This window comes from Lissotriton vulgaris, chromosome 2_1 (assembly GCF_964263255.1).
Source record: "Lissotriton vulgaris chromosome 2_1, aLisVul1.2, whole genome shotgun sequence".
Classification (NCBI taxonomy): domain Eukaryota; kingdom Metazoa; phylum Chordata; class Amphibia; order Caudata; family Salamandridae; genus Lissotriton; species Lissotriton vulgaris.
The window spans coordinates 382,380,197-382,390,781 of record NC_141687.1 but is presented as its reverse complement, the minus strand read 5'-3'; positions in this window follow the sequence as shown (position 1 = coordinate 382,390,781).

Below are 10,585 nucleotides of genomic sequence, written 5' to 3'. Positions count from 1 at the left end.
TTCCATATCCTTGCTTCTCCAACAACCTTCATCATCTAGCACCCCATCTACTGCCCATGCCGCAAGTTCTGATTCAGTAGCTGATTTCTGAATATCTAAGATTTCTGCTCTAGCATCGCTCCATCGCTCAGCCTGTGATTGTGTCACATACATGGGGGAGTCAGTCCGAGACATAGCCGTTTGTCTCGCTATGCTATCTGTGAAGGCATTTCCCTGACCCACTTTATCAGTGATCTTTTTGTGGGCGCTACATTTTATTATCGCCACTTTCTTTGGACAAAGCAACGCGTTTAAGAGATCACGCACTAGTTCTCCGTGCATAATATGAACTCCATGAGAAGTCAAAAACCCACGTTCCTTCCAGAGTAGCCCGAAGTCATGCTGTTAGACCTGGCACCTTGGCGTGAGTTTCCCTTCCACTTTTTGCTGATGTGCCTCCGATGTTTTGCTGGTTTTCCGATACTCAGGGCACTGCGCCACGGCCGACCCGTGCCGCAGTGCAAGTACTCCCTACTGTAAATTGTACATGCGATTGGTATCCATGATTGGTTCATTGGATTTACTGTTAGTCCCTAGTAAAGTGCACTAGGAATGCCGGGGCTTGTAGATGCCAATACTGCTAGTGGGCCTGCAGCGCTGGTTGCGCCACCCACCGAAGCAGCCGTAAAGATGTGTCTGGGGACTGCGACCGCAGAACCCGCGTGCGGTCTCGTACTGTCACGCTAGCTGGGCAAGTGCACCCACTTGCCAGCCCCTGAACCTTCCCTTGACTACATATTAGTCACCCCTATGGTAGGCCTGCGGGCAGGGTGCGTTGTAGGTGTAAGGTAGGACAGGCCCTGATGTGTGTGGCATGTCCTAGTAGTGACTTACAACCAAAATCGTATTTCACTATTGAAGGCTACCTGCTTCCATTAGGCCGGACTGAGCTGCCGGAATTATTACACCCTATAATCCCAGCAGGCTCAAGGAGCATGGTAGCGAGTCGTGTTTAGTATGCCTGAACTCAGGATGATAAAATATTTCTTGTAGTCAAGTTTATTTTAGTATCCTGTGTTTGCAAAAGCTACTTTTAGAAAGTTAGCATTTGCTTGCCTAACCATTTCAGCCCGCCTCTGCTGGCATGTGTATCTGACTGTCTGGGATGTGTGAGTGACAGGGCTGGGGGGATGACAGGTGGTGAATGCGCAGATTACACCTTAGTGGGAGGTAGGAGTGGCTCTTGACTCTGAATCTTGCTGTGCTCTGCCACCACAATGCTGGCTCCACCCTCCTGGGGAGCGACTGATGACTCAGCCGACACCTGGCCCAGGAAGGACGAAGCCCCATCAACAAGGTACTCTGGCTGCCCCTGTCCGCACAATGCTGGCTCCACCTCCTGTGGGGCGTCTGATGCGCCTGCCCCTCACACTGAAAGCTGAAGCCGGAGTACACCCACCAGGGTACTCAAGGACTGAAAGTGGATATGCAAAGGCCCCCCTGGCCTGCAAGAACAAAAGAAATACTGTATAAAAGAAGGAGCCCTGCTCCTTGAAAGTTAGATCCGGTTTGGGCTACAGAAGGAACTCTGCCCGACGAGAAGGACCGTGAAGGACAAGGAAGAGTGCTGTCTCTTGCCTGTGTCTGGTGCCTTGCTGCCGAAGGAGAGGAAAAAGGAAAGACTGCGAGAAGACTTTTGATTTACAAGACTTTGTGCCAAACTCTGCTGAAACGATCTCCAAGGGCTTGCTGCTGAACTTGCCCCCTGACCAGCGCCCCAGGACCAGTGGGCGCTTCACCCTGAAGAAAGCGACTGTGTGGGCTGCTATCGCTGCAGTACTGACAGAGGAGTCTGGGAGCGCTGGGCATCCCTGCCACGCTCCCCGTAATCCAAGGCACCGACATCCTCCCGAACACCGTGACTGGCGCCCCAAAGCAACAGCGAGAGCAAAGTGAGGTCCAGCCGCCGCTGGCCTGAACACCGTGACCGCCTCTGCACCGGGAAACCTGGAGCAAAGTAAAGGAGGACCCGTCCGGTCCAAGCTCCCGAATTGACTGTGCCTCGAGCCGTCAATCCACCTGCGAAGACGGACAACCGCCTGTGAGAACCCCCCTCTGGTCGGTATCCTGCCCGACAGCCCAGCTGTAAGCGCATAGCTGCAACCGGCCCTTGGCTGGGTACGTCCTGCACTTGGGGACCGTACTGCCACCGGCCGCCACCACAACAGTCGTCGCCTCCAGGGTTGGAGAGAACGCCAAAGGAAGGACCCTGCCACAGAACACCGCTGCCCCGGATGACCCGTGAACTGCTCGGCTGAGAGCCGCAACGAACAGCGACCCCGGGAAGGCAACGCGACGTGGGACAGCTCCCCTGGAAGCCGCCTGCTCCACAAGAACTTTGTTGAACTGGGCAGAAGGCCCTAAAGAACGCTTATTGCTGGAAAGAACTGTGGCAACTTGAACTAAGTAACTTGGAACCGCTATTTGAAAGTTTGATAACTGTATTCACAAGCCTGCTTGAAATTTATATAAAGATATATATTTTTACAGAATACAGTCTGGTCTCATTGTGTGGTGGGTTGGTTGTGAGGGTGTAATATTGCAAGTGTTTAACCCTATGTGCCCCAAAGATTAGCCTACGACTGCTTAAGCCACACTACCTAGAGGGTAAGCAGAGGTTGTCTGGAAGGTAACCCTCAGCCCTGACGAGGAAGAGAGAGTCCCTGCTTGTCGCTAGTGTTCCACTGCGCCAACTAGAGCCTCCCTCTTCCTACACATGCGCTACTCCGAAGGCGTACCGGCTGTCTGTGTAGATGTTCACACATTGGCCAGCACTCAATTCGCAGGCTCGTGTTAACGCTATCAGCTCTGCTGCCTGAGCCGATTTCTGTGGTATTCTAGCTGTTTCTACCACTGTCTTAAGTGTCGTGATCGCATATGCTGCGGAAGTCGTACCATCTGGCAGCCTCAAACACGATCCATCAACCCACAGTTCCCCATCCACATCTGGAAGTGGCATATCCTGTAAGTCGACACGACCCTTTGTCTGTTCCTCAGTCAGGAAAACACAATCATGATGTTTTTCTTCCTGACCCTCCTCGACCGGATAGGGCAATAAAGTGGCAGGGTTCAGGGTAGCGCACCTTTTCAGTGTGATATGTGGCGCCAAAAGTGTAAGCTCATATCCTGTCAAACGTGCACTCGTGAGATATTGGGTCTTTGTTTGATTTAACAGGGCATCTACTGCATGGGGGACTAGCACCAACAATTTGTGCGATAACACTATTCCCTCACTCTGCCGTATAGCTACTGCTGTTGCTGCCACTGCTCGAAAATACCCAGGCAGCCCTCGTGCTACAGGATCAAGAATGGCAGAGAAATACGCACATGGCCTCTGCTTATCCCCGTGTGTCTGCACTAACACTGACAACGCGCACCCATCTTTCTCATGCACGTACAATGTGAAAACTTTCGTGTAATCTGGTGTACCTAACACGGGTGCAGAGCAAAGGGCCTGTCTCAATTGTTCAAAGGCATTTTGACATTCATCTGTCCATTCAAGGGGCATTGGTGTAGTTTTGGACAGTAACGCTAACAAAGGTTTTATAATGTGCGAAAACCCCATGATCCACTGCCTACAAAATGACGTTAACCCTATGAAGGCACGTACATCTCTCTGCGTGCGGGGGACTGGTGTATCTAAAATCGCCTGAATTCGGTCAGATGTTAACGCACGCCCCTCCTTAGACAAAAGATGACCGAGGTAGGTCACCTTGGGTCTACAGTATTGAAGCTTTTTCTTAGAAACCTTGTGATTATTCTGTGCCAGGAAAGAAAGCAACGCAATCGTACTCTCCTCACATTGTGCATAAGAATCTGCAGCAAGCAGAAGGTCATCCACGTATTGGATAAGGACAACCCCAGACTGTAACTCAAAGGAATCAAGCTGTCTTTTCAGAGCCTGGCTGTAGATACTCGGGCTCTCAGTGTAACCTTGAGGAACACGACAAAATCTATACGATTTATTATTTAACGTGAAGCCAAACAAATATCTGCTATCAGGATGGACAGGGATGGAAAAGAATGCGTTTTTCAAATCAATTACACTAAAGGTCATGGCCGTTGGTGGCACCAGTGTAAGCAAGGTCGTAATATCGGACACCACCGGGTATTGGGGAATGACAATTTTGTTAATCTCTCTCAAGTCAATAATAAACCGATAGACTTTGTCGTCAGTATCTCTCTTAAGGATCGGAAGAATAGGGCTGTTACAAACATTGTAAGGAACCTCCTCCACCACTCCTGCAGTTATCAAATCTTGAACAATATGTGTCAGGGCAATTTCACCTTCCCTCGAAATCTTATACTGTGGCACCCGTGGCAGAGAGGCCCCCTCCTTAACAGTAATGTGAATAGGTGGAATACGCATCTCTCCCACATCCGTATCTGAGGTCGCCCATAACGTGACCGGGGGAGAGGCCAAGGCTGGAATATCCAGTATAGTGCAAAATCTATCCGAGTCAGGATAATTATCGTTGAGGATAACCCGCACTCCCTCAGGAGCACACCGTATCGTTGCTTGGAAATACTTAAGCAAGTCAATACCCAGGATATTATCTGGGGTATGGGGCGATAACAAAAATTGACCAAAACTAAAAAATTTGTCAAGACAAAGTGCAAGGGGTTTTGACAATGGGCTAGGGGAGGGTGTGCCATCAAACCCTACGCATGTTATCATTTCGCCAGACAGGGGAGCCCTCGGAACCAAGTTTTTTGACAAAGCGCTACGAGTAGCCCCTGTGTCGACTAGAAATTGATCAGTAGAACCCAGAATACCCGCTGTTACATATGGACCCTTCTGATCTACCGGCACTTCAATTGATTCCGTACCCCATCCTACGCAGTCCTATGCATGCACATAATCCTGGTGCTCCACATTCTCACCCTCCGATATCTGATATTGGTTTTGTCCATCAAACGTATTACGTTTATCCTGGCCACGGCCCCTCTCTTCAAACCTGTTACGATCACCTCCACTACCTCGTGCTCCCGAATAACCTCCTCGCGACCTTCCACCTCCTCGACCACGCTGACTACGCTGTTCACGCAGTACCGGACAATCATCAGCCCAATGCCCAAACTCCTTACAATAAGCACATTGGTCCTCCGCTATATCTGTACGCCCGTACGATGCATTGCCCATCCCTCGTCTACCTCTATCATTCCCTCTAGATTGCGTTCCACGAACCTGTGCCAACATCACTTTTGTTTTCAACTCCTTTGCTTTCTTATCAATACATTCTTTAGCCTCCAATTCCTGTTGCTCATAATACTGAGCCATAGTTAACAAAGACGCAGGGGTCGCCGTGGCCCAGGAACTTTCACTCGATTTCAATCGCTTTGCAATCTCCGGTAGGAGATTAGCTACATACTTATCGACAAACAAATGTCTACCCGTATCCTCCGTTAAAGATTGACCACTGTAATCATGAAACGCCTCTTCGAAGCGTGTAAAGAAATCTGAAACCGTTTCGTCTGGCTTTTTCTTGCACAAAGCTAACATAGTCCAATCGATCTTTTTAGAAGGTACGAGCGTTTTTAATTTAATCAAAATAGCCGCCGGGAGGTCCAAAATCAACTGGCAAGGTTTACATGCCGGTCCCCTGTCTAAATCGGCTGCCGTTATTTCCTTCCAAGTTCCCCCAAGTATCGTTTCATCATTATTTTTACGAATCTGTCTCCACATATCAGGTGGAAGAATTAACCCAAAAAACAGATCTATGTCAACAAGAGTCATTACACAAGATGAAATAGCCCCTTCCACCCCTTCATAGAATGCCGCTGGATTTTTACGAAGATCAGGTAAAGAATTTTTCAACGCCATAACATCTGCTCTGTTCTAAGGCGTATACACCCAGTTATATACAAAATATCCCTTTGCATCCTTTGACAATTTATCATCATCTGTACCTTCCCCTTTAGGTGGAACATACAAGGGTGCGGCTTCACGCATAGGCATAACATGCAATGCAGAATTCTTATCTGAACCCCGGAGAGAACACTCCTTAGTCTGCACGTTAGACTCCGGCCCGGACTCCTTATTCTTTTTCCGCTCGTCCCGCAATCCGGTAGTCTCATCTCGCAGCTGGATCAGTAGCTTGTAAAAGGCATCAACATCTGCAAGATCAAATAAACCTTTATCCAGATTCTCACAGTGAACTGACACAGCTTTAGATTCTAACGTATCTGAAAGTTGGCGATATGCGGTAACAACTTCATCTGCCAAACTAGCCAGAAAATACAGTAATTCATGATCCGTCCATCTACCCCTTTCCGTAACAACTTCAGACTGAGAAACATAGTTCGTATTCACTTTACGAGCCCAACTACGTAAATGTGCGGATCTCTCCGCGGAAAACCTGAGAGCAGATACACCCTTCTTCTCCAGCTTATCCTGTCCATCATCCTCCGAATCTGCAGCTGGAGCCGTAGGCGAAACGTACGGAGGCGGTGACTGATCTAGCAACGAAAAATCATCAAATTCATTATTAAGGACAGGATAAAGCGGCCGACGAATAGGAAATTGACCAGTCGTTTGTAATTTACGTTCCCGTTCCTCCCTCTCTTTCTTCTCCTGAGCCTCTTTTTCCTCAAGCTGTAAAGCCTTATCCCGAGCAGCCTTGCGCTGCTCTTTGTCCGCCAAGGCAACTTCACGTTTCATTCGCTCACGCACCGCTTTCTCCCACATTCGCACACAATCAAACATGTTTTGTCTAGACCTGCGTTGAAACAAACATTGCCAAACAAACTGTACTTTACGTAAATCGAACGACCCATGTAGAGGCCATTGCAATTCAGGATCTGACTTTGTGTATTTATGCCATAATTTGCTGTACATTATAGGGGGAAGGCCAAATTTTATATACATCTCACGGTTTGGTGTTCCTTCTGGGGGAGCCGGCTGTGCTTCTGCTAACCTAATTGTGGTACCATTTCCAAGACAGCACATCCCTCGGAGTGTGCTAAAAACAGGCATGTTCAAAAAGGGTCACAAAAGCGTGACACCGTATAAAAAGGCACTTGCAATACCTCACACAAATGTGCCGCTCAAAGGAAAGAAACAAAGTTAGAGAAACAGCTCTACATGCCTGCCTATGTGAAGTGCACTACACATATAGATTCAAAGATCACAAATTCACAAACGTTAGCTAACTCAAATCAAATCATAGATCATAGGACTCCGGCAAGCGTCCGAAGACTACCTTACCGATCACAAATCATAGAACTTCAGTAAGCGTCCGAAGACTACCTTACCGATCACAAATCTTACCCAAACTCTCAAATGTCCAGATTCCAACTGCCAAGGTCTTGTAATCGAATCAGCCAAACGGCACTTTCCCAGCAATGCAGACGATCGAAAACTCAGTCGGAGACCGGCGCCACCTGGAAGGTCAGATCGGAAGGAAAGGAAGAAACACCGCGGGTGCCAAGACTCGGGTCACTCGGTGGCAGCGTACGCCTCCATGGCGAGTTTCCAAACCTTCGTCACGACCTCTCCTTCGGGCATCCGAGTCGCCGATGAGTCCCTTCGTGGTCGCCAATTTGTAGTATTGGGGTTCCCAAGGCCTACATGCTCCGTAGATAACCCACTTACATTCAAGAACTGTTGGCACGGAAACTGTAAAATTCAAAGAACAAGTTTATTAAGACCCCCATGGGGTGGTGGTACATTCCTACAGCACCCTTCGGTAATGCAAGAAGTATCACACAGAACATCGGTGTGACTCGTTCTTTTATACAGTTCTACAGGTAATAAAAGATAGGCGGCACAAAGTTACAAGGCGTTATGTACATATAAGGTCATCTTTTGGAACACAGCCAGCTCATTGGAGGGTTACAACCCCGCTGGTCAGTTTGGAGGCACATTCCTGAGGGACGACTGGTCAGTTGGGACTGCGCATGTACGGGTTGACCAGTACTAAAAATAGCCTGTTGCTGGGCAAAACTCGAGTGGTCAGTGGCACGGACAACGGACTAAAGGGCACGCTAGCCACGAGGTAGCTTATGGTCTAAGATGGCCGCCGTAACCTACAAAATGGCGTTTTCATGTATAGCCAATTTAAGCGGAAAAACGTGTAGCACAGCTAAGCGCTAACTCGGCCATTGTCAAATTACGACAACAGGGGTAAGGAATACAGGTGGAAGACAAAACGGGGAGACGAGGAAAACAATGTCCGATGACCGGCTGGATAGGTGCCGGCCGAGGGGTGAACCAGAGCCAAGTGCCTCTTTAGCTGCATAGGACAGCTCCACCGGGCATCGGCCACTGTTGCTCGGGTACAGCGTAATATACAGACAGTCATGGGTTCCGCCCAGTGGGCATTGTCAAAGATCCATTAATAGCACCGATCACGGAGTTACTGGAAGCTAGATCAGCCTTAACCTCCAGCTCGCCCCCAGGTCAGGGGTGATGCGAGGAGGAGTGGAAGGGACAGATTCCAAAGTCAGCAGAACTTCCCCACTGCGAGGCATTAATTACACAGGAGGCCTTAGACACACAGCGCATAACATGTTGTAGATGGGCAGTGGCATAACAGAGTGAAAAAATCAGGCAATCGTAACCTGCCCTTCAGCGGCGTTTCAAAGTGTCTAATTTCACCTGGTTACATTTTTCCGGCCTGACCAAGGCTTCAGACAGTCTGTTCAACTCTCAAAACATTTTCCAGGGCAGGAGGCACATTCAGTTTAGAAATGTGTATAAGCATCTGGGCAGGAACACCATCTAAGCCAGTACTGTCTGGTCCCTATTGGTAGTGGTAGTGTTTTCCAAAAGGCCACCGAGCTCTTAAGGCTCACACTAGCCCTCCCAATTTTTCAGTCATAGAGTGTACCAGGGTCTACTGACATTTTGAATATCCAGGTATTGAAAGTGGTCCAGCTCCCATCTAATACTCGCACTAAGCACCTGTGCGGTCTCCAACCATTCAAAGCACCCAGCAGATAAAGCAGTAACTTATTAATCATTATTGACCCTCAGTCCAGAAATAGCACCAAATTGGGTTAACTTTGTGGAGACCTTAAATATGCCACTACATCATCTGCGTAAAGAGAGATCTCATGGGTCATGGTGCCAACATGTATTCCCCATTCCACCATGTACATGTGTACTCTAAACACCAGCTGCTTGATGGCAAACAGCATTGATGACCTCCGACGTGTCCACTCTTCCAATACCCACCACATCATCTGTTTCCTGACAGTGTACTGTTCATACAACAAGTTTGGAATTAAGGGTCAAAGTCCATGTGCTCCATCACTTCCCACAAATGCTGCAGGGAGACTGTGTCAAATGCGTGTTCTATGTTCAATGCTGCCAGTGTCAAGAGTTACAGGGGTGTTGCAATGAGACGTATTCTCTGTGTCAAGAGTCTGATATTATTTATGGTGTTCCTGCCCGGTATAAATCCTGATTGGTGAATGTGACTCACGGTAATTATGATCCTGAGCATCTTATTAGCCAGAGCTTTACGGAGTACCTTTGCATCTGTTTTGAACTGGGTGGAGTGGTGCACTACCGAAGTTCAGTACTGTTTAATAAGGAAGCACGATCAGTTTCTTCATTGAGATCAACCTTTATTTAAATTCATCTAAAGTTATGCAAACATGGAACATCAGCCAATGCGTTTCGCTCAAGAATTGAACTTCATCAGGGCAAAATAAATCAGGTGAAATGTCCCAATCACGGCGGAGCGAAAAGAGATACAATGTCATTCCATGTCGTACAGAGTCATAGAGTTAAGTCAATGGGCCTCCATAATAAGGGCCAATGTTACCAGACCTCCATCGGGAGTCACAGTGTCCCGCTTCTTATCGGGACACTGTGACTCCCGAGAAGAACCGGGACACCCACTCCCGGTGCAGGGGATTAATTTGATAAGAGCTGTCTTCCAGAAGGTTCACGCATGCAATATGGTCAAAAGTCAGGGTACAGGAGGTTTGTTCATTCATAAGTGTTGGCAGGAATAATATGTGTCATGCAGGTGGTGACAACCTTCTTGGGGTCAGTTTTGGGAGTCTGTTTTATCCATTTGCTGTGAACAACTGAGTAGTGGCATCCTGAATTGATCAATGCTGTTACTTTTTGACCATTTATAAGCATGGTTTGTTTATATGAGTCAAGTCGTCCACCCATGTATAACACCTGACCCCTCAGAAACCCCACTTTCATTGTTTCATAGTGACAATTTCTGTATCATGCAGTGCTGAAATCGGAGTACTTTTAAGTACATTTTCTTTTAGTTCAAGGGTAATTTCAGTTATTAGGTCTAGCCTAATCAGCGCTTGCACTGTCTCTGCAAGACATGCTGCCTTGAGGATATTAGCTTCAAAAGCTCCGCCCATTTTCAAATACTGCCTCTGTTACATGTGTGTTCCTCTGAGCTTATGAGCACAATTCTTATTTTAATCTAGAACACGGGTACTCATAGTACGGCCCGCGGGTCGCCAGCAGCCCAGCAAGCCTTCCATGGCGGCCCGCGGACCTTGCAGACCTCTATCCGTGTTTTAAAAACACATTTTTAAAGCGTGTCTGCAACCGGAGCACGAC